Source organism: Podarcis raffonei, chromosome 11, assembly GCF_027172205.1.
Source record: "Podarcis raffonei isolate rPodRaf1 chromosome 11, rPodRaf1.pri, whole genome shotgun sequence".
Taxonomy (NCBI): Eukaryota; Metazoa; Chordata; class Lepidosauria; order Squamata; family Lacertidae; genus Podarcis; species Podarcis raffonei.
The window spans coordinates 9,483,082-9,508,403 of NC_070612.1; positions in this window are offsets into that span (position 1 = coordinate 9,483,082).

Here is a 25,322-nt window from a genome sequence, read left to right on the forward strand (position 1 = left end):
ATGATGTTTCTGGGTTGCTTCTGAGTGACCTTGTATAAATGGGGGGCTGCTTGTAGTGAGAAAATGGGGTCCACATATATTATATTTGTTATAAGAGAAAAACTGTCCCTTTATCCCTTATGGGTATCCAAGAGCCCATATAGAGTCCTTATGTAGGTTTTCTATCGGTAGGAGAAAATAAAAGAGGCCAACCAGAGAATATTGAGAAGCAAAGCAGCTAATAAGCCTGATCTTTATTAAACTGTTGCAACAGGGGCCCCCACTCCCCCACGCAGGAAGGGAGGAGAGAAACCCCGAACATTGGTGTGCAAACTCTTATATAGACTTTTGAAATTGCCTTTCCTGTAGCTCAAGACTGCCCCCCCAACGTCATACATACATCACTGAAAGCAGAAATTTGAGTTTGTTGCTCCTCTCCTGTCTGCCAGGATACCTGATAATGCCTTATCTGATTGCCTTTTCTGGGTAGCCTGGCCATTCCTTTGAGATGGTAAATACTTAGTTCTTGAATCTCTTACGCATATTGACATTGTGCTCAGCTTAAAAGATACTTGCCAGACTGTATTTACAGGGAGGTGGAAGCCCCTACAGTTTCCTTCCTCCTTGCAGAGAAATATTTGAGGTCAATTTGGGAGAGTCAAAATGGCTTCAGGGTTGCTCTCCTGTACTATTTCAGACATGTGGTTTATATACTTATGCATGTGTTTGCCTTGTACATTTATGAATATATGTGTGTGTGTGTATGTGTTATACCTCGGCTTACAGACACTTCAGGTTGCATTTTTTCGGGTTACGGATGCGCCGAAACCAGGAAGTACTGGAACGAGTTACTTCCGGGTTTCAGCAGTCGTGCATGCGCAGAAGCACTAAATTGCACTTTACGCATGCGCAGAAGCGCAGAATCTCAACCCGCGTGTGCGCAGACGCGCTGCTGCTGGTTGTGAATGTGCCTCCCACACGGATCACGTTCGCAACCCAAGCGTCCACTGTATATATGACCTTAGAATTCCTATAACATATTAAAAAAACAGCATGAGAAATATAATAAAAATGAAATATGTTTTCCACCTCCTTGTCCTCCTCCTTGTATTGTTTAACTTCCTTCAACACCCTCCTTTAACACCCTTCCTTTAACACACCTTCCTTTAACACCCTTCCTTCCCAAAGAACCCATGGGCATCAAGCAACGAAGTAGTGAAACAGTAAAATGAAAAAAATAAACAGAAACATTAAGTAATGTAAATCCATGTATTGATTATTAGTTTTCCTAGAGGACCACATTGATAAGACAATGAGGTCTGGCTTGATGTCAAGTTCTGGTGCCGCAACAGATGCCATTGACTCCATTCTCTTTTTGTTGATAGCTATGGCTGGCCAGGTGGGGGAGTGGAGGATCCCCAAGACTCCTCTAAGTGAGCATGGCTAGGTCCAGGGACCTGCAACTGCTGCCCCCTAGTGGAGTTGAAAAGGGCTAGGGCCGCCCAACTGTGAAGTTGGTCTCATGTCCCCTACTTATCTAGTAGTGCTTAATTCATTAATTAACACTGTAAAGTGCCTCGAGGAGGAAACATGTTGATGAAGTGTGCACAAATGTTAGGATAATTTGTGTTGTTCGTAAATGCAAACAAATGGCTGGAAGGGAAAAAAGCAAATGAGATTAGGCAGGGAAAAAGCTGTTAAGTGGGGTATGTGTGTGTGTGTATGCTTAATAAACCAATTATAGTTTCATTTCCTCCTTTTAAAATATCTCTTAGTTGTTGTTTTAAATAGGATCAACAGGTCGATAAGTATTTATTCCAGTGCTTCCCCCTATTTTGCTACTAGGGTGGAGGGAAATGACACTGGGTTTGTTTTTGTAGATTAAACCACACCAAAGAAATGGCATGGTTCCTCCATCAACTCCTAGAATATGTGAGCAGGCATCCTTCTTACTGGAACAGGTTAGGCAAGTTATTACCTTCCTCTTCTTCTTCTTCTGTGATCACTCGTAGCCAAGTGAGATTGTCTTCCATAAACACAGTTTTAACAATGAGTCCGTAAGTGACTGTGGAGGCTAATTCTGGATCAACACATCATTCCACAGCGGGGACATTGGTTTCCAGGCAGGAGTTGATCATGGTGTGGATTTGCCAAGCGTGTCTTCCTCTTAGCACGTTTCTCCCTTGCATCCTGGGTTCGAGTGTCTTCAAAGCCCATGACATCTTTGGTAAAGGCTGTTGTCCAACTGCAGTGCTCTCAGGCCAGTGTTTCCCAATTGTTGGTGTTTATACTACTTTTTTAAGATTTGCCTTGAGAGAGTCTTTAAACCTCTTTTGTTGACCACCAGCATTACGCTTTCCATTTTTAAGTTCGGAGTAGAATAGTTGCTTTGGAAGATGATCATCAGGCATCCACACAACATGACCAGTCCAACGAAGCTGATGTTAAAGAATCATTGCTTCAACACTGGGGATCTTTGCCTCTTCCAGTACACTGATATTAGTTCGCCTGTCTTCCCAAGGGATGTGTAAAATTTTTCGGTGACACCTCTAGTTGGGCCACCTTTCCCTTGGGCCAGTCAGCCAGGACTCAGGGATAGGATGGTGTTTTCTGGGTAATGGCAATGCTCCACAGCTGGAAACACGAATGCTTCTGAATAGCAGTTGCTGGAAACCCCAGGAGTGCTCTTGTGCTTGTAGGTCTCCCACAGACACTTGGGTTGCCACTGTGAGATGCTGGACCAGAGGAGACCTTGGTCTGATCCATCAGACTCTTCATATGTTCTCCTGGAATTCCTCCCTATACAACATTTCAGCTGTAGCAAAGGCTGTGTCAAGGAATCCTGATACATCAAGCATGGTGAACCTGTGGTTCTCCAGATGTTGTTGGGTTCCAGCTCCCAACAACTTCAGCCAGCATGGCCAACGGACAGGGATAATGGAAGCTGTAGTCCACCAACGTATAGGGGACCACAGGTTCCTCATCCTTGCGATACAGCCTTTCTCCATCCCTAGGGATGTTGTTATTGGGAGAATTGACTACAACTCTCATCACCCCGACTATTGGCCATGATGACTGGGGCTGATGGGAGGCAGCGTCCAATAGCTTCTGCAGAACACCATGTTAGTGATCCCTGCTCCAAGGGGTATGTGTGAATACTCCCTCCTCTGTCCATCAGGAGAAGAAACTGAGGACAAACACCAACGGCCTTGGTCCAGTATATCTGAAGAAGCGTCTCCACCCCCATCGTTCTACCCGGACACTGAGGTCCAGCGCCGAGGGCCTTCTGGCGGTTTCCTCACTGCGAGAAGCCAAGATACAGGGAACCAGGCAGAGGGCCTTCTCGGTTGTGGCACCTGCCCTGTGGAACGCCCTCCCACCAGATGTCAAAGAGAAAAACCAACTACCAGACTTTTAGAAGACATCTGAAGGCAGCCCTGTTTAGGGAAGTGTTTAATGTTTGATGTATTATGGTATTTTAATATTTTGTTGGATGCTGCCCAGAGTGGCTGGGGAAGCCCAGCCAGATGTACGAGGTATAAATAATAAATAATAATAATAATAATATTATTATTATAACATAACATAGAAGCTCCCTCTTAGTTCTTAAAGGATTGATGATTTCCAGAATATGGAACTCAACAGGTTAAGGACAGTTGGCTACTTACACAGCACTGAAAAAGAGGACAAGAAAAGACTACATATGCAAAATTGTTGCTTGTGTCCAGTGGAGGCTGTTCTATATAGGCAACTGAGGCCCTGCTCTACCACCCTCACTCTGGCTTCAGTCAGCCCTCACCTGCCCTGGCTTCTTACCTAAATCATTGTTATGGGTGGCACTGCCTGGCAGCTTCCTCCTCCAATTCAGAGGGAGACAAACCTAGAATTAGTTGGATATGCCTTTTGTTGATTCTGGCTCTGCCTGCTTTAGGTCTCCCTGCTTTAAGCCCTACAAGTTTTCTCTTAATTTCAGTTCTCCACATTGCCACATCAAGTTTGCAATTCTTTTTCTTAAAAAAAAAGCAGCTCTCCTGAAAATTCACCAGCATTTTAGTGTGAATTTCTCGTAATAAAACACATTTTTAACTCAGTTTTGACTGATGCATACCTTTTCACGTTAAGTTTCCCATAATGCTATCCGTTTTTATATGTTATCTTCATTAATATATGCCTTTCTATGGACACTTTAACCTTAAAAAGTTCAGTTTTTCTGGTACACATTGCCTGGCTGGAGAAACTCATCACAAAGTTCAGAGAAATGCAAATTTCAAAAGGGGATGTTGTTTCACTTTGTGCATCGTCTAGGAAACTGCAAATTTGGTAGGTCCGCCTTTAAATGCGAAGTGAATCAAATTTCTCCCCGTCCCTAGAGGTCAATCAGCCACTCTTTCATAATGAACAGAAGGCACATCTTGTAAGCATCTTAAAAACTGCATCAGAAGCAGCTGAAATCTAAAGGTGGTTCTCCTCTAAATTGTGCTCCCATTCTGTTCAGTTGCTGACAGAGCCTAATGCTTTCTATGAATAGAGCCGAGCATTACCAACGCAGCTCAATAGCCATTTCCATAACCAACTGTTTAAATCACTCTAATTGTTTTCACAAAACTAATCTGTGCGGGCAAAAAACCCTAAATAGATAAAGTAGGCTGGTGCTTTTTAAAAATGCAGGAGAGATGTAGCTGATGCTTTTTCTCTCTGTTAATTCTCATAAAAGGTCATTAATGATGTGCGGGTGGGACTTGGGAGGCCCGGGCAGACTGCATTGGAAGGGAGGAGGGAGGAATCAGAGTGAATGATGTACAATGCTCAAGGGGTCAGTGCATTACAAAATGATGCTCTTGAATTATTTAAGGGCCTCCATCTCTCGCCTGTCAGGCTTTGAACTTGCTGCAAGGACTCCCTCACTCCCATTTGTGAACCCTACAGCACCCCTTTTGGGGGATCCTGGCAGCGGCTATACAAGTGAACAGTGGTGCTTACCCTGGGCTTAATTGGGGGTCCAGCTGAATTAATGGTCTACACACACAAACACCTATTTAGATTGTAATGTTGTATTACTTACTTCAAAACCTGAAAATCCACCTCTGCTGAATTTGGTTGGTGTCCCCTCATCCATTGTGGGCAGTGAGACCCTAGACCTTTGGCCCAAAGTCCAGGTGTGGCGATGATGCCATGGATGGTGGAGGTACCAGGGTTTGAGCCTGGGAGCTTCTGCAGGTGGAGTAGGTACTGATTTAAGGTCCATCCTCTACTAGTGTATAATAAATGTGGCCATTTGCAAATGAAGTATATCCTCCTAAAAAGTTGAAGACCACAGCATCCCCATCTCTGTTTCACAGCACAATCCTAACCATGTCTGCTCCGAAGGTGGTCCTATTGGAATCAATGGGGATTACTCCCAGGTAAGTTGGGTTAGGACTGCAGCCTCAAGGCAGTATTTATCCCAAGAAAGGAGCTGGTGCCACTCTTAGGAAGAGCTCTGAGGCTGTTGCACCTCTGATCACCCCAATATTTGAGGAAGAACCCCAAGAACAGGTGTTCCTTCCTCAGAGTGAGGAATTTGGGCTGATAACCTGTGGGCTTATTATGGTCTCTCTTCCTTTCCCCACGTGATTTAACTGATGAGCACCCCATTCCAGAAAAAGCAAACACATCCCCAACTTTCAACATGTCATCTCACACTCATCAGCCTCCATTGATGACATGTTAACTGCCTAACCTTGACTGCTAACCAGAAATGGTTCTAACAATAACAGGTAAAGGTAATTATGTCCGTCCATAGGGGGGGGGAGAAATACTCCAAAGACCATTGTGGGGCAATACCTTTATTGGGACTTGAGCAAAAGTATGCTGGATCAGTGGCGTAGCATGGGGGGTGCAGGGGGGGCCGGGCGCACCGAGCGCAACATCTGGGGGTTAGGGTTAGGGGGCGCAAATCCACGGGTTAGGGGGCGCAAATTACTTGCCTTGCCCCGGGTGCTGACAACCCACGCTACGTCACTGTGCTGGATGCTATAAGCAAGACATCAACTTGTAGATTCAGTTCTACTAATTAACCGGTCAAGCAGTTAAAAACCCTCACTTGATATCCTTGTGAGATTTCCCCTCAAGCACCTTTAATTTACTGAAGCACAACATTATTATTTTTAATACTGCTGAATTCACTGGCAGCAGTGGAAAAAGCTAAGGCTACTCAAGGCTGCGTCAGTAGAATGATAATGTCCAGATCATGAGAAGTAATAGTACCGCTCTATTCTGCCTTGGGATGCGGGTGGCGCTGTGGGTTAAACCACAGAGCCTAGGACTTGCCGATCAGAAGGTCGGCGGTTCGAATCCCAGTGACGAGGTGAGCTCCCGTTGCTCGGTCCCTGCTCCTGCCCACCTAGCAGTTTGAAAGCATGTCAAAGTGCAAGTAGATAAATAGGGATCATGCTTGCAGGAAGGTAAACGGCGTTTCCGTGTGCTGCTCTGGTTCGCCAGAAGCGGCTTAGTCATGCTGGCCACACGACCCGGAAGCTGTACGCCGGCTCCCTCGGCCAATAGAGCAAGATGAGCGCTGCAACCCCAGAGTCGACCACGACTGGACCTAATGGTCAGGGGTCCCTTTACCTTTATTCTGCCTTGGTCAGACCACACATGGAGTCCTGTGTCTGTTTTGGGGCACCTCAATTTAAGAAGGATATAGACAACCTGGAATGTGTACAGAGGAGGGCGACCAAAATGATCAAGGGTCTGGAAACCAAGCCTTATGAGGAATGGCTGAGGGAGTTGGGTATGTTTAGCTAGGAGAACTGGAGAATGATAGGAGTTTTTATAGCCATCTTCAAATAGCTAAAGGGCTGTCACATGCAAGATGGAGTAAGCTTGTTTTCTTCTGTTCCAGAGGATAGTACCTGAACCAATCAAGTTACAAGAAAGGAGATTCTGCCTAAACATCAGGAAGAACTTTCTGACAGCGTTTCTGACAGGGTCCCTTGGGAGATTGTGGACTCTCCTTCCTTGCAGGTGTTTAAGCAGAGGTTGGATGGCCATTTGTCATGGATGTTTTAGTTGAGATTCCTGCATTGCAGGGGGCGGGGTTTTGGACTTTTGGGGTCCCTTCCAAATCTATGATTCTATAGGGGTTGGAGGTAGAGAAAAATGTATCCAGTAAATTGATGCAACTGGTAAGTGGGTGTTTTTCTGCCTCGGAACATTAGCTTACTCTTTGAGCAAGTTGCTTAGAGTACTTCTATAGATTTAAGTGGGGGCAACTGTAGCACAAGCATTTCAGAACCCTGCAAACCAGACTCCACACATGCAAGTAAGATGCTACTGAAAGGAGAAGATGGGTCTGGATCCCATTTTCCCAGGATAAACATTTTCCAGGCCCCATTCAATCAAGCAGCAGTAACCACAGTCTTCCTGCATTCCCTCACCAGCTACAAAATGATCTTATGGAAAGGAAATTGGTGCATTAAACGCACCCACAGAGATGTCGTGGTTCCCATCAATTTTTTTCCTGGGGGGGGGGAGAAGGAGTGGGAGGAGGACTGATAGACCTAGAGTACTTGTCTCCCTCTTGCATCCTTTCCCAAAACGATCTCACTTCTCAACAGGAAGGGCAGAAGTCAGCTAAGACCTCTAAGGTGATGATATAACGAGCCATTTTCAATATGCTGCAGATTTTAAGGTTTAAAGAGATGCCTGCTTCCTATCAATGCACATAGTTCATCTTGGGCCCAAAGGCATCCTGTGCAAGCACAAATTCTTCCATTTTCTGAATTCTGCTGCAGCCCCCAAACTATGCTGTTCCGGGGGGGGTCCCCTCAATGGGGCAGAGGGGGTGTTGTTGGGGAAGGAACCAGGAGAATTCCATTCTATAAGCTGAGTTCCTCTCACTTTTCTCTGGAGAGGAGGTGGTGGAGGCAGGGGCGTCGCAAGGGGGGGTGCAGTCCGCCCCGGGTGTAAGGCCTAGGGGGGTGACAAAATCCCCCCAGGCGGATCGGTGTGGCAGCGCTCACACCCTTGGCAGGCAGATTTTGGTAATTGGCGTGATCGCCGCCATGAGAATCCGCCCCCTGGCTGGCGGCGTTGACAGTCCTGGCGGTGGGCCGTTACGTCCCTAAAAAAGCTCAACAACTCTGGGCAACATTCCCAAAAATTGCAGTGTATGTGTGTGACAAAAGTTTTTTCACACCGGTTACCACCTGACCTTGCTATGCCTCTGGGTGGAGGCGGACTTGTAGAGCAACATAAAGTAAAGGTAAAGGGACCCCTGACCATTAGGTCCAGTCACTGACGACTCTGGGGTTGCGGTGCTCATCTCGCTTTATGGGCTGAGGGAGCTGGCATACAGCTTCTGGGCCATGTAGCCAGCATGACTAAGCCGCTTCTGGCGAAACCAGAGCAGTGCTCAGAAACACTGTTTACCTTCCCGTCGGAGTGGTACCTATTTATCTACAGTGGTACCTCGGGTTACATACGCTTCAGGTTACATACGCTTCAGGTTACAGACTCCGCTAACCCAGAAATAGTACCTCGGGTTAAGAACTTTGCTTCAGGATGAGAACAGAAATCGTACTCCAGTGGTGCGGCGGCAGCAGGAGGCCCCATTAGCTAAAGTGGTGCTTCAGGTTAAGAACAGTTTCAGGTTAAGAACAAACCTCTGGAACGATTTATGTACTTAACCCGAGGTACCACTGTTCTTGCACTTTGATGTGCTTTTGAACTGCTAGGTTGGCAGGAGCAGGGACCGAACAACGGGCGCTCACCCCGTCGTGGTGATTCGAACTGCCGACCTTCTGATCGGCAAGCCCTAGGCTCTGTAGTTTAACCCACAGTGCCACCCGCGTCCCGTAGAGCAACATAAGTAAACATAAATAAAAAAGTAGGTTCCTGCTCCAATGGGCAGTCTAAATAGCAGAGACAGAAAATGGAAGAGGAGCATTACGAACAGCAGAATGGAGGAGCAATGCTATGGGCAGCTGCAGAGGTCCACTCTGATTAGGCCATGTCTGAAGTTTAAGGTTTCAAGCCAACTGCTTCCTTGAGATGGTGGGGTTTGAAGAGAGAGAGACAGAGAGGAAGCTCCATGTGGGCATTTTCAGAGATAATCCAGGCATAGGGAACAACAGGGGAGAGCCATTTAAGGCAGAAAGATAGATATGAATGAAGAGTAGGAACAGAATATGTTTGATCATGTCCAGGACCCTGCTTCTTACAGTGACCAGCCAAATGAATCCAGGAAGTCCCACCATGAAAGCAACAACCTTCCTCTGCTATCACCCACCAACATGCTGGCTTTGACCATGGAAGTTCCATTTATTGGGCATTGGAGTCCAGTGGCCCTACGGATACTGTTGGACTACAACTGCCATCACCTCCCAGCCAGGATAGGCAGTGACCACGGATGATGGGAGCTGGAGTCCAAGAATGTTTGGAGAGTCACTCCACTCTTGTAATAACCATTGTCATTATTAATAATTCCATTCATATTCCGCCTTTCCTCCCAAAGGAGCTCAGAAACATTTTGATTTTTTAAAATTTTTTTTATTGATTTTTCCACTTAAATCATATTCACATTTTGTTAAATAATTCTATGACTTAATATATTACTCTGTGAGAGCATTGACCTCCTTCCCTCCCTCTTTCTGACTTCCACATAACTTTCCATATTCTTCGCATTTCTATAAACACTTATTTACCTTTTGTCAAATTATAATATTTCACCTTATTATTGGTAAACCAGTTCCTGTTCAGAAACATTTTAAAAGCAGTTTAGAATATTCCTTAAATACTATAGTGATCTCAGGGATTTCCTGGAACAGCATTTTCCTGCCATTAAAAATATGGTTTTTTTAAAAAATAGAGATAGGGGTTGCTATCCTTTTTGGAAGAAAAGGAGAGAGGCTGAGCATAAGAGAGAGAGAGAAGGGGAAAGAAGGAAAGAGACAGAAAAATATATATGCATGGTAAAATATTTGAAAGTGGTTAACATGTTGTTGAATGGGTCTATATATGGATTCCAGTTTGATACAAATGAATGAGGCCACTGTCTTGAAATTCACACCCAACATTACAATTTAGCACTGCAGATAAAAGGATATCTGTCACTGGCTCCTCTCTGAGGAGATGCTTTGACATGGGTCAGCACAAGAGGAGCTTTTCACCACATGACAGCAGGAATTCAAAATGGCGCTGCAGGTCAAGGTGGAAGGCTTTAATGATGAGGACCAGAAGCTTGAGTCTGGTACACATCATGATGCCGAACAGCAGCTGCATGGATTTGGATGGAAAGAGGCAATGTGTGCACAGAGCAATGTGATTATTCACAGAACACAGGAGGAAAATTAGAGGTCATCTTCACAATTTACCTCAGGGCCAAAGTGGGATTACAGAAAAACGAATGACGCTGGAACTGCAGCCTCTACAGCTCTAATTTATGTACCTGTGTGTATCTTTGGCAGTGGGTATTTGGTTCTGCAGCCATGGTGATGACAAAATATATTTATTGGCCACACTCCGTGGTTCTAAACAGGATTTGCCCTGGTTTATTTTGTTTCTAAATGTCCTAATAGCCTGGATTTGGGATATATATTGCTGCAATTTTCCTACATGTATTTACTTTTACCCATAATCTCATCCTTACAATAACTCAGAATTTATCGTGTCCGCCTTGACATTATTTCCTTGTCTATCAAAGGCTGTTCTGAAGGACATGGACATGACAGCTGCCAAATTATTCTGAGTCTATCAGTGCATATATGGCATGAGCTTCCACTGAAGTAAACCAATGCAGCCCCTCTATTGCCCTCTACTTTAGCCAAATCAGGCCCTGTTTATCTGTTTAAAAGCAGAAGCCAAGAGGGCAGCGCCAAAGTTAAAGGGAACAGACTCCCCTGGCCCCCAACCAAATAATTCAAGTAAAAAGGTAAAGGTAAAGGGAACCCTGACCATTAGGTCCAGTCGTGGCCAACTCTGGGGTTGCGGCGCTCATCTCGCTTTATTGGCCAAGGGAGCCTGTGTACAGCTTCTGGGTCATGTGGCCAGCATGACTAAGCCGCTTCTGGTGAACCAGAGCAGCGCACGGAAACGCCGCTTACCTTTCCGCTGGAGTGGTACCTATTTATCTATTTGCACTTTGACAAGCTTTCGAACTGCTAGGTTGGCAGGAGCAGGGACCGAGCAACGGGAGCTCACCCCGTCGCGGGGATTCGAACCACCAACCTGCTGATCGGCAAGTCCTAGGCTCTGTGGTTTAACCCACAGTGCCACCTGCGTCCCTAATAATTCAAGTACTCTCCATCAAAACTTGTAGAAGGTTGCTTTTCCTGGTGACTGCAGTTCACCTCTCACATGGAATCATGAACTTATATCACCGTCAAATCCTTGTGGATCTGAATACAGCAAAGGGAGAATCGTTATTTGGTTTCACCAGCAGCTGTTGCCTTCCTTGGCCCCATAGATGGGAGGAAATTCAATTCAGGTTGCAAATTCAGTTTGCACATTTGAATCAAAAGGCAATTCAGTTTTCCAACCAAACAATGTTTACAGGAAAAGTGCACACATTAGGAGCAACTGCGCCTAAAAATGAAATTAACATACAAAAATGCATTGCGTAAGGGAAAGTCGCTTGCCGAAATGTGTAGATTAGTCAAAACTGCGGCTCAAAATGCATTTATTGGGAGAAATTCGCAGCCAAATTATGGTGAATTTTCATGAGGATTTAAGGACCAGAAGTTCGCCAATTGCTAGAGAAATGTGGGGAACTGAAATTAAAGTTGGAGAAGATGAGAAATGGAGAGAAGTGAAATTGACAGGTCTTTCCATCCCTGCTTGTGTTAAGAACGGGAGTTATTTTGCCTCCATTGGCTGGCTCTGGCAGGACTGGAGCTGTAGGGTTAACCGGTTCCAACGTAGAAATGTCAAAAGCAGAGAAGTCATCCCAGGCCTTTGCCAATAAGCTCCATCTCCTCTTTCCTTCTCCTCGCCCTGCCCCCCGCACCCCCCGCCTGCCTCTGACTTTTGTTAAAGCCAAATGAAACAATGTAATTAGCTTGTTACAATTAAAGTGACTCGACTGGATAAATTGTAATCACCCAGATTGAAGTTAGGCATCCCTGCAGGTCTCGGACAGCACAGCTGAGCTGCCTCATTTACATAATTAAAATATACAAATGATAATGGATTTTGTACTCAATTTCCAGCGGCTGTAAATTCGAGAAACTATGAAATTAGAAGAACGGAGTTGGGCGCCCGCCTTGAGGTAATGAGGATGACAAGTTTTGACAGTAGGAGTGTTTATAACCGGAGTTTCTGGTTGCAAAAATAAATAAGTGGAAGGGGGAAAGAACAGGGGAGAAGATTAGACGGCGATATTAGTTAATGGTTCCATGGGCTGTGAAGAAGGGGAAAAAAAGAGGAGATAGATTAGTGATTACCTCTGTAAATTTATGCTGTTATACCCCCCTCCTTTTTTTCTTTTTTTTTTGACAAGCTCTCTCCTAACCTAAGGGGACACCTTGTGCTTGATGATGAGAAATTGAGAATGGATTAAACACATCAGAAAAAAAGGATGCCGCAGATAGACAAACGAAAGCAAAAGGAAATGAAATTAGCTGTGCCATTTTAGTTTCCAGCAGGGGGGAAAGCAGCAAAGGGAGAGTGGGCCGTCAAGGGGCTTTCAATAATCATGGAAGAAGGCTGAGCTGGAGCTGGAGAAGAGGAAGGGCCCGAGCCCGGCAAAGTTTTCCAACCTAGTTGTCCCATTGGAGAATGTGGGGGACAGTCCAGGCTTGTAGCTGAGGTCCTCCAGCTTGCTCACTCAAGGGTAATCTACGGATCAGTATTTGGATAATTGCTATTACTTATTAATGAATTCCAGTAGTGATGTATGGAAGTGAGAGCTGGACCATAAAGAAGGCTGATCGCCGAAGAATTGATGCTTTTGAATTATGGTGCTGGAGGAGACTCTGGAGAGTCCCATGGACTGCAAGAAGATCAACCCTATCCATTCTTATGGAAATCAGCCCTGAGTGCTCACTGGAAGGACAGATCCTGAAGCTGAGACTCCAATACTTTGGCCACCTCATGAGAAGAGAAGGCTCCCTGGAAAAGACCCTGATGTTGGGAAAGATGGAGGGCACAAGGAGAAGGGGACGGCAGAGGAAGAGATGGTTGGACAGTGTTCTCGAAGCTACCAGCATGAGTTTGACCAAACTGTGGGAGGCAGTGGAAGACAGGAGTGCCTGGCGTGCTCTGGTCCATGGGGTAACAAAGAGTCAGACATGACTAAACGACTAAACAACAACAACAACAACAACAAAATTAATGAATTTTACAGCTAAGTTCTACTTAGGGTAGACCCACTGCAATTAATGGATCTAAGTTAGGCCTATCAATCAATTTTAGTAGGTCTGTGCTGTTTGCAACTAACAACCCAATGATTCTTACTGGATAATTAATGGGGTGTATGTAGCTAAGTTCACATAGAGTAGGCCCTCTGGAATGAATGGATCTAAGTTTGGAATGTCCACCAGTTTCAATGGTTCCGCTCTGAACGCAACTCACATTGAAAACAATCCAATGGGTTGTACCCAAAGCTAGTCCTGTAGACCCATTGGAGTTAATGGCCATTCATTTAAATGGGCCTACTCTGAGTAGGACTAACATTGGCTAGAACCCAAGGACTGCAGATTCAATCTGGAAAGGGGCTTCATGGGTAGAGTACCTGCCTCACGTACAGGAGACCTCAAGTTCAATTCTCAGCCCCTTCGACTTCAAGTTCTTGAGACCCTGAAGAACTGCTACCAGTTAGAGTAAGCCAGACTTCCTCTACCTGGTGCCCTCCATACATTTTCAGCTACAGCTTCCATCAGCCCCAGTCAACTCTGAGACCGATGAGAGATGTGTTTCAAAACACCCCCAGTTCAGGAAAGGCTCAAGAAGGCAATACTGAGGTAGATAGACAAATAGCCCGGCCTGCTTACTGTATGTCCCTAAAGAGACTTCCTTGACCTCTATAACTTTAAATAAGTTCCAAAGCTCTCAGAAATCTGCTCTGCATTAACCCGGAGGAGGGTTTTTAATGTGGTTGCCCCTGTTCGTTGGAACAGCAATCTTGCTGAGATATGGCAGGAACCCAGTATCTGCACTTTCCAGTAATAACAACTAAGACATTTTTGTTCTGACAGGCTTTCCCAGCTGAATAAGGAGATCTTTAAATTGAGTATTTACTTCGTTATGGGTTTAGTCCTTTTTTTATTTTTAAAAATTTTCCCCCAGTTTTATTCGAGTTCGGGATTTTTACATACATTATATTATCTCCTTCCAATTTTTAAATTTCCCATACAATTTTTTCCTTTCCCTCCCTTCCCACCTCCCCCATATCCCTTGGAAGGGTTCAAACAATTATCCTCAGCCACGGGCATAGCTTCTTTAGTTTCCACCAATGTCTTTTGTTCCAGTAGTTTTTATCCATTGAAGATAGGGGTTCCATCTATTCCTTATTGTGGTGGACTTGACCTTCCACGTTGTTTCCTGTGACATGACTATGACAATGTCCGACTGAATAAGTTCAAACAATTAACTATTCCATGCCTCTACTGTCCATTTTTCTCCATCTTTCCAACCTAAAGCTATTGTTGCCTTTCCTGTTAATATCATAGCTTTGAAGGTAAACTGGTCCCCTTTCTCTATAGCCGTGTTTCCAAGTATACCCATTGTCATGAAATCAAAGTCTATTGAAAGCTTCACTTTAAAAATTTCATTAATAACCTTTAGGATTTTATTCCAGAATCCCTTTACCTCTGGGCATTCCCAGTACATATGGGAAAACCATCCCTTGGCGGGTTTAGTCCTGTTTTAAATGTATTTTCTGTTTTAGTGTTTTTAATTGTTTATAATGATTTAATGTGAAAAGCAATGACAAACCTAGACAGCATCTTAAAAAGCAGAGACATCACCTTGCCAACAAAGGTCCGTATAGTTAAAGCTATGGTTTTCCCAGTAGTGATGTATGGAAGTGAGAGCTGGACCATAAAGAAGGCTGATCGCCAAAGAATTGATGCTTTTGAATTATGGTGCTGGAGGAGACTCTGGAGAGCCCCATGGACTGCAAGAAGATCAAACCGATCCATTCTGAAGGAAATCAGCCCTGAGTGCTCACTGGAAGGACAGATCCTGAAGCTGAGGCTCCAATACTTTGGCCACCTCATGAGAAGAGAAGACTCCCTGGAAAAGACCCTGATGTTGGGAAAGATGGAGGGCACAAGGAGAAGGGGACGACAGAGGACGAGGTGGTTGGACAGTGTTCTCGAAGCTACCAGCATGAGTCTGATCAAACTGCGGGAGGCAGTGGAAGACAGGAGGGCCTGGCGTGCTCTGGTCCATGGGGTCACGAATAGTCGGACATGACTAAATGACTAAACAACAACAACAACAACGTGCAAATCACCTGCTTGTGGGACATCTTCAGGAGAAGAAAAGGCTAAGGAGCAAATCCTACACAAATCCAGAGTGGAATCCCTAAGATGGTTGGGTGGCACCTTGTACGCCTCCTTCCAGCAATTCCTGAAACCAAGCTGGTGCCAAACACATTGCTCTGCTTTCCTTCGGACCACATCAGTGAGGCCAAGGGGGTGGGTTCCTTGCCATCTGGGCAGCCCAAGACCTCCATACACACTGCCCAGGCTTGCACCCCAGGTAGATAAATCACCTTGAAATTATTATTTAGAAGGCAATTTATAAATCATCATCATCATCATCAATAACAACAATTATTAGAATGAATCTCAGTGCAGGTCATCAAATGGAGTCCTATTCCAAGTGTCACTAATGCCTGTCATTTGATTGGATGGCTCAAGGAACAGGAGTATTCTGATTGGCAGCCCCCTTGGTGTGAAGAAGAAGAAGGGCTTGGATTTGATATCCCACTTTATCACTACCTGAAGGAGTCTCAAAGCGGCTCACAATCTCCTTTCCCTTCCTCCCCCACAACAAACACTCTGTGAGGTGAGTGGGGCTGAGAGACTTCAACGAAGTGTGACTGGTCCAAGGTCACCCAGCAGCTGCATGTGGAGGAACGGGGAAGCGAACCCAGTTCACCAGATTATGAGTCCACCGCTCTTAACCACTACACTACACTGGAGCTCCCTCCCACAGTTCTGATTATTTTGGGGGAGAAGTGGACTGAGACTTTACTATTAAGGGAGGCGTGGCTTTTATCCCAGAAGACCTAACTATCGTATCAGTCTTTGCTGCGTTGTCATCTGTTATTTATGCCGTTTATTTTTAAACTGATTTTATTGTATTGATGAGATTTTATGGCTGTTTTTAATTGCTGCGAGCCACCCCGAGGCTTCCTTAAGCATGTGGCTGTATAAATTGAATGAACAAATGAATGAATAAATAAATATTACGTTATTAATATATCACCGTAGTGGCACGTGGTGTCCTGCCTGAAAGTTAAAGGGAAAGAAGCAAGTCTGTCCTAAAGACTTGGTGCTATATTAATATGTTTTGTGTGTGGATAAAACAGTAGGGAGAAGCCATCTAAACAAAGGATGAATATGAACAAATGCAATCAGGTGTACAGACTCTGGCCACATTTGCTCCAAACATTTAAAGCATTATGATACAGTGGTACCTCGAGTTAGAAACGCCTCAGGTTACAAACACTTCAGGTTACAAACTCTGCTAAACTGGAAGAGTTACCTCGAGTTGAGAACTTTGCCCTAGGATAAGAACGGAAACCGTGTGCCGGATGCACAGCGGCAGCAAGAGGCCCCATTAGTGTAAAGTCACCTCTATTTAAGAACAGTTTCAGGTTAAGAACGGACCTCCGGAATGAATTAAGTTTGTAACTAGAGGTACCACTGTACAGTGGTACCTCTGGTTGTGAACGAGATCCATACCGGATGCCCGTTCACAACATGAAAAGCCCACAACCTGAAGTGCCGTATCTGCACAGGTGCATGGCATGATTTGGCGCTTGTGCGCATGCGCAAAGCATGATTTAGCGCTTCTGCGCATGCGCAAGCGGTGAAACCCGGAAGTAACCCTTTCTGGTACTTCTGGGCCACCGCGGGACGCAACCTGAAAAAGCACAACATGAAGCAAACCTAACATGAGGTATGACTGTATTAGTCTCATGCTCTACCAACTGAGATATCCCAGAATATGGTACATTATGCTATGAGGGATATGATCCTAAATGGTGCTTGGTTCCAAAGAAATTCAGTTAGCAGTTCCATCTGCACTTTACAGTTAGGCCTATTGATTACAATAGGTCTACTTTGAGTATGACTTAGTTGAATACCACCCACAGAGTTTTTGCATTTAGGAATGTGACAGGAAGACGTATAAAGACACCCACTAGCAACTCAGGATGAATGCCCATTGTTGTATAACTGCCCCAGAAATGAATACTAATCAACGCTCAATAATGACCAGATATGATTGGCATAAGCTTTGTACAAGCAAATCAAGATGAATGCTCAATATATAGGCCATCAAGGGGAGCCCTATGCAGCTCTTCTACAGAACGATCCTATGTGCATATGTTTATTCAGACGCATGTTTCCTGCCTGCAATACGTAACGCAGTATGGGATGGCAGCCTTAGGCTATGATCCCAACAACTGCCATTTATCAGCAAGAGTTAGGGAAATCTCATAAAGATCATTTTCAACTGTAAGGTCGGGCAGGGCACCATGAACCCGCCACTTTTTCTGCATGTGGGTCATGGCAAACAGTCTCTGTGGGACGCTCCAATATAAGTTGGTGAGATCACGGCCCCCTATGACTTAGCATCTTCCAGAAGAACCTGCAATTAACAGCCAACTCGCTCAATTCAATACTTCCATATCTTATTTCTTTCCCCTTAGCTCCCTAAATACAGCAACATGAGGTCAGAGCCCTGGGGAAGAGAAAGATGAATGGTATGCATGTCCCATTGAGAGTTACGGAGAAAGCCATGGCTGGGGAGCCAAAGAAACCTGATTCCAGCTTTCCTTCAGAGAGCTGGGGCTGTCATATCTAGTGCTTCCCAGCTCATCCATTTATCCTCGCAGCCAATTCCTATGAGACATCTTAGGCTGAGAGATGGAGGCTGACCCATGGTCACCCAGTCAGTTGAATGGTCAAGGAACTTTCAAAGCACACATGTTTTTACTATGTCCTACACTTACTAAGTTTTGGGAGAAAGTATTGGATTGCATGACCATGACCGCGTGGGAAAAGTTAAATTTTTAAGAGGAAAATATTATTTTGAATTATGTACCTACTATATGGAATTTGACAACTGGGCAACGTAAATGGATTCTTCGTGCCTTTACAATGGCCAAAAGACTGATACTGATGCACTGGAAAAATAAATCTATATCCCTCTTTAGTCAATGGATTGAAAATATGATAACACTTGCGACTTATGAATGGGTTGCTTATAGATGTAGACTTTGTAGGGACAAGTATAATGATATTTGGAACACGTTTATAAAAATATATATTAATAGGTTATAAGTAACCATATACTGTATGCATATGGATAACACTTATACAGTGGTACCTCAGGTTAAGAGGTCAGTTCTGGAGGTCCGTTCTTAACCTGAAACTGTTCTTAACCTGAGGTACCACTTTAGCTAATGGGGCCTGCTGCGCCACCGCCGTGCGATTTCTGTTCTCGTCCTGAAGCAAAGTACTTAATCCAAGGTACTACTTCTGGGTTAGCGGAGTCTTTAACCTGATGCGTCTGTAACCTGAGTGGCCCATCACTCTCTGGTCAGAAATGGGCTTAGGAATGGCTTGTTCAGACTTCCGGTCTCCTTACCTTCTCAATGGGTGATTTGTCAAGGAGCAATGACGCAGGCCTGACCCATGCCTCTCTTTGCCAGAGGAACAGCAGCACCTTGCCAGTTCCTCAGGAAGGTCCTCAAGGTGTTCCAGCCTTGAGGCAACAGCCTTTAGAGACACTCGCCCTGTTGCTCTTTTTTCTTGTGACACCTAAAACCGAATATCATTTTTTGTGTGTGTAGTCCCCCTTTTGGAAACGCAAACAGGGAAGGTGCTGTTCTGGAAAGTAAGATAAAAATGAGAGAGAAACACACACACACACACACACACACACACACACACACACTGTGTGAAGGGAGAAGAAGAACTTTCATCTGTCCTGAATCTTCCAACATTCAGCTCCATTGGATGTCTATGAATTGCCATGTTCCTCATTTTTTTATAAGAATAATGTCTATCACGGCACCTCTTCCTCGCCTTTTCTCTAAACTAAAAAGTCCCAAATGTTGCAACCTTTCCATAGGGATGACAGGCATTGTTGTCAAGTACAGTGGTACCTCGGCTTAAGTACTTAATTCGTTCCGGAGGTCTGTTCTTAACCTGAAACTGTTCTTAACTTGAGGTACCACTTTAGCTAATGGGGCCTCCTGCTGCTGCCACGCCGCCGGAGCATGATTTCTGTTCTCATCCTGAATCAAAGTTCTTAATCTGAAGCACTTTTTCTGGGTTAGCGGAGTCTGTAACCTGAAGGGTATGTAACCTGAAGTGTATGTAACCTGAAGCGTCTGTAACCCGAGGTACCACTGTAACATCTGCAGGACAACAGTTGTCCAAGTCCCGCTCTGACTTCTGTTCTATGGTGCCCATGTAATAATAATAATAATAATAATAATAATAATAATAATAATAATAATAAAACAACCCACAATCACTGTACTTTATTAGGTGACTTCTCTCTTCAATATTGTAGATATTACCCTGTACTTTTTCAAAATCTCCATCTTCATGGGCTCATATTGAATCTTTTGTGTGTGTTTTCCGCTCCCAACTAGCCTTCCCCAAAAAGAGCATTTTAATTCCACAACACAAGAACTCAATACTATTAACATTTTAAACTAAAAATTTGTTACAAACAGATGTTCTGATTTCCCCCCGTTTCACAAAAGGCAGCCGATCCGTCTCTTTAAAATTTAAAATGCAAAGTCCTGTAAGGAAATTATTTACGTTTGAAACATTTTTTAAGCGGAGAGTTTTGGAATACATTTTAAGTACTCATCGGCTAAACACAGATGTTGCTTCATGTTAATTTTGGTGCCCATCAATATTTAAGTGTATGGCAGCATTTTTTAGTGGGTAGGTTTTTTTTTTTAATAAAACATGATAATAAAATGTTTGTGAAAGCTGCTCATTTAATGGACATTAAATGTGCTTAATTAAATGGCACTTGGAAAACTGCAGAAGGAAACATTTTATGAATACCAAAGACAATACAAAAAACAAAAGTGAAAGCCAAATAATTTTTCACATGGCTTTCCAAAACAATGCTTTTTCTAATTTAAAAAAACTGAAACCCAAAAGCAGTTCTGTGCAATCCAAGGCTGGCTTCACACTATACCTTGAAGCACATTCAAAGCACATTTCTTTCTGAAAGAATGATGGGTGCTGTAGTTTATCCCTCGCAGAGTTATAAGTTCCAGCAACCCTTAAACGACAGTGCTCAGAATTATTTTGGGGGTGGGGAGAAAATGTGCTTTGAATGTGCTTTACAGGTATTGTGTGTATGCAGTTTCCAGACACAGTCAGCTTTCAAAAGGATATGGCAATGGTCGACTTCCTTCCTCTTTCTCCCTGACTTCCCTGAAGGATGCCTGCAGAATTTGGAACCTGCCGAGCTAAGAACAACCCACAACCTAGTCACTATCACCCTCCCTCTTTCCCTGTCTTCAAGTCTGGCATGTTCCCAGCTTCTCCGATGTGGTCATTATCTGCCTTTGGGTAGTACACTTTATAGTGGCTTGTTAAAGCACTATCTGTGAAAGAATGTATTTTTAATGTATTTCATAAGCACGCTTTATAAATAAGTTATTAAAGAATGTACCTGAAGCTAGTGCTCACTTAATAAATATTAATAAAGCAATTACAAATGGGACCTTCTTTCAACGTGTTGCAGCACACCCTGGGTAGTGCTCCAGAAAGGCGTCCAATATATGCTGTTAGATTATCGGTAAAGTATGCAGGATTGTGGCTAGGACATTTCGACATGTTGGGCATGTCTTCTCTCCCTTAACGATACTGCTTGGTTATATCCTTTCTAGGCTGACTTTCTAGGCATTGGAATCACAACTGTGAACAGGCCCCCAACGAATACAATACAATAATCTTTACTGCCATTGTCCCATACAGAACAACGAAATTGAAAAAATCTGCATCAGACATTCAAAAACCAACTATCCCAGCTATCCCAGCCTGGTTAACCTCCTAAAAACTCTGATACCCCATAATTAAATACAATATACTCCCATAGGGACTACCTTAAAAGCTAAAGGGACCCCTGACCATTTGGTCCAGTTGTGACCAACTCTGGGGTTGCGGTGCTCATCTTGCTTTCTCGGCCGAGGGAGCCGGTGTACAGCTTCCGGGTCATGTGGCCAGCATGACTAAGCCGCTTCTGGCGAACCAGAGCAGTGCACGGAAATGCCATTTACCTTCCCGCCGGAGCGGTACCTATTTATCTACTTGCACTTTGACGTACTTTTGAACTGCTAGGTTGGCAGGAGCAGGGACTGAGCAATGGGAGCTCACCCCGTCGAAGGAATTTGAACCGCCGACCTTCTGATCGGCAAGTCCTAGGCTCTGTGGTTTAACCCACAGCGCCATCCACGTCCCCAGAGACTACCTTACACTGCATTTAAAACCAAAATTGCATTTGGATAGAAACTGTTTCTCAGGTGGCTAGTCCTAGTCTTTATAACCCCATACCTTCTTCCAGAATGCAGAAGCTGAAAGAGATCATTTCTGGGGTGCGCAAGATCCTGCACTATCTCTGCAGCTTTCTTATGACACCTGGAAGCATAGATTTGATCCAAGGTGGGATTTGATCCGCAGTCTTTACAACCCTGGACAGCATTGTTCTTCCCCTGACCATGCAGCTCCCAAACCACATGCACGGACCATAAGTTAGTACACTCTCAACATCCTGGATCCTGAACTAAATTGAGTTGATTTGGGTCAACTTGGAGTTCGGTCTGAGTGGGTTGTGGAAGCCCCAAATCACCCCACGTCGGATCAGGTCAGAGTTATCCAAGGTTGTCAAACGGGGGTGGTTGAGGGAGGAACAAGAAGGAGGGAGCCAGTCGAGGGATGTCATTTGGACAAGGACAACATCATGTAGATGCTGTTGCCATGAGCACTACCACAATGAATTGGCATGTCAAAGCACTCTGGGGCTTTGGGTTCAAGCAGGGGTTTGCTAGCTTTTTTAAGCCTGTGGACACATTTGGAATATAGATACCTGCTTCCCACCCCTGTGAGACAAGGTTTTGCACTGGGGGATTTTGATTGGGAAAATGGATTGGGAGAAAAACAGCAAAACACCACCTCTTTCCCTCCTGCAGCTATATTTTGGTATGAGGGGTGGGGGACGGGAAGGCCAGGAGACCCAGTCTTAGACTTCCTGCGTAATGTGTAGTTTGTCCTTCAGCTGTTACCTGTCTCACCCAGAAGAGGGCTGCATTTTTCATTCACTGACTTAGCACCTGCGTTATTAAAAAAAACACAGACACACAACAAAAATCTCCTGGTTAACTTGTTTGTTCTAAGAACCTACTGTCATGGCCGCAACCTTTCCCAAAAGTCATACTGACACACAGTAACCTGGAAATATTTCTTTAAAGGTATGTATTGATTGGCACCAATGGATTATGCAGAAGATCTGTCTTAATTGTAAAGCAAGTCTCTCTCTCTCTCTCTCTCTCTCTCTCTCTCTCTCTCACACACACACACACACACACACACACACACAATCTAGACAATATGACTAGCAAGGTAGCAGAGATGACAGGTGGGAGCATCCATTACTCTCTGGGAAAAGGTCAATCCAATAGGATATAAGTTTTGCATTCAGGTCAAGTGATGGCTAGTCCATCACTGCATTTTCTTTGCACTGCCCTGTCAGCTCAGTAATGGCTTTACTCCTTCTTGGTGTTCCCAGCGCTAAACGGATCTGCACGGATTAGGGCTTTAGGAGGGAAGTTATAACAAGGGCACAGCTGCATTAGCACAGATGATAAACAAAGATGGTTATGGGGATTAGAGTGAGGGGGTCAGGAGGGGATGTTTCAAAAAAAGATCCCCTTTATTGTTATTTATTGCTATTGTTATTTATTCAGTTTCTTAGCCCTCCTTCAACACAAGGTTCCAGGGTGGATTACAGCAATTAAGTAAGTACAATGTTAAAAGCAGTTTGAAATAAATTACAGTCACAAGAATAGGATGAGTCATTAATATATGTATGTATGCATGTATGTATATATATATGTGTGTGTGTGTGTACACACACACACACGAAACTCCCAATTCATGGGCATCCAATTGATTCATGATTGCACATAGGCGCATTGCGCCAAAGGCAGAAGTGACTTTAAGAATGGCAAAAACGGCCCTAAAAGAGCCCAGAAGGGGCAAAATACATGAAAACAGGCTGCATTTTAATGTTTCAATGTTGTATTTTAATCTTGTTTTTAAGTTGTATTCATTCAACTTGTTTTTATTATTGCTAGTTAGCCACCCTGAGCCCGGCCTTGGCTGGGGAAGGCGGGGTATAAATGAAATTTATTATTATTATTATTATTATTATTATTATTATTATTATTAAACACTGCCTAGCAATCCCATAAGCCTTTGCACTGACTGTTGAGTCCTATGGAGAGTTGGGGCTTGAGCAAGGAGGTTTGGAGTGAGCAATTGTGGTTGGCATCTGGTTAGCGCTGCCAGTTATGCCCCATTCTCTCCCCCCTTCAGTTTTGTTTTGTTTTGTTTTGCTATATTTCTATGCCACTTCTCATTCACATTTTTCTGTCCCCACCCTTGCCAACACACACAATAGTCAGCAGGCACTCATGGAGATTGGGGTGGCATGTAACAATGCATTTACAGTATATGGCACTGTGAGTTGTAGCTCAGTGGCAGAGAGCATGCGCATTGCATATAGAAGTTCATTCCCTTGAGGAAAGGGGGCATGTTCAAGGTAAAGGAAGGGGAAGGGCTATATGGATATGGAGTCATTTCAGTTTGCATTGAAAGCTGAATCAACCAAATCCACACTTTCTGAAATAACATGTGAACCGAAGCGCAGTTAGCCTCTGAAATTTGCACTTCTCTGAATTTTGCAATGCAATTCTCAAACCAACCGGTATGTACAAAAAAATAATAATCATATATTCGGGGAAAGTGTGAATAAAAATGTCTTCCTGAAACTAAGCCAATAACCAGGGCTAAGCAGAAGCACCATCTAGTTTTCATTCCTGGCTTACTTTTGCATCCTTCATTTGCGGTTCCGCTTTTTGTTGAATTTTAAATTTTTAAGTCCTCAGCACAAAGACCTGTCCTCGTTTACTCTATCAAATGTCAGGCACGCTGATGGCACTATACAAAACAAGCAAACAAACTAGCAAGCAAGCAAACAAGCAAACAGGTTTCCTGTGGAGAGGGAATAACTATTAAACCAGTTTAAGTAGATAATGCAGATACAGTGTTGAGGCACTTGTTAAGCTCTGCAATACCACTTGGGACCTTCAAACGCCTTAAATCCACTCCCCTAATGAGGATACACAACTGGATGTGGCAAAGACTGAGACAGGAATCTTGCACAGAGTAGCCGGCATTTCTTCACATACGAGCAGAGGTTACCGTGCACTAGCAATAGCCCGAAAATTGCAAGTGGAACCCGGCAAAAATGTCACTTATAGCATGCAATAATCTATATCGCAGCTGCAGGGTAAATAAAGCAATGGCATTAGGATAAACAAGAGAAGCTGCGCGTGAGCCAGACGTCTTCTAAGTTGTTGTTTGTTGTCTTTTATTTTGCTTTGTTTTGTTTGCAATCCATCCGCTTAAATAAGCAATAATCATGACCTTAAGTAAGTGAGATTTTTAAAGCCTTGAGATCCAGTCTCCAGCCACCCCCAACTCTCTCTCTTTTTAGCAGATTAATATTATTTCTGAAAGCTGGCGAAAGAGGCTATTATGAAAATGTGACTGGTTAAGATGATTAAATGTTATTTACAGAAAAGAAGAGGAAGGCTGATTAATCCACCAAGGGGCCTCTTCCATTTTATAATCTCAAAAAAGGAAAAAAAAGTATGTCACTCAACAGAGATGTTTGCCTCATTTCAATAATTAGAGACCAAAGCAAGTTGGACAGTCTGTCAGCTTCAATATGGTAAGCAGACTTGCAGATCATGTAAATAAAATCTGTTTTATTAGATGGAAAATTAAATTGCTATTAGGTTCCCCCTCCCCGGGTTATCCTTCAATACATTTTAGGAAAATCTCTGGCTAAAGGGTGACTTACCC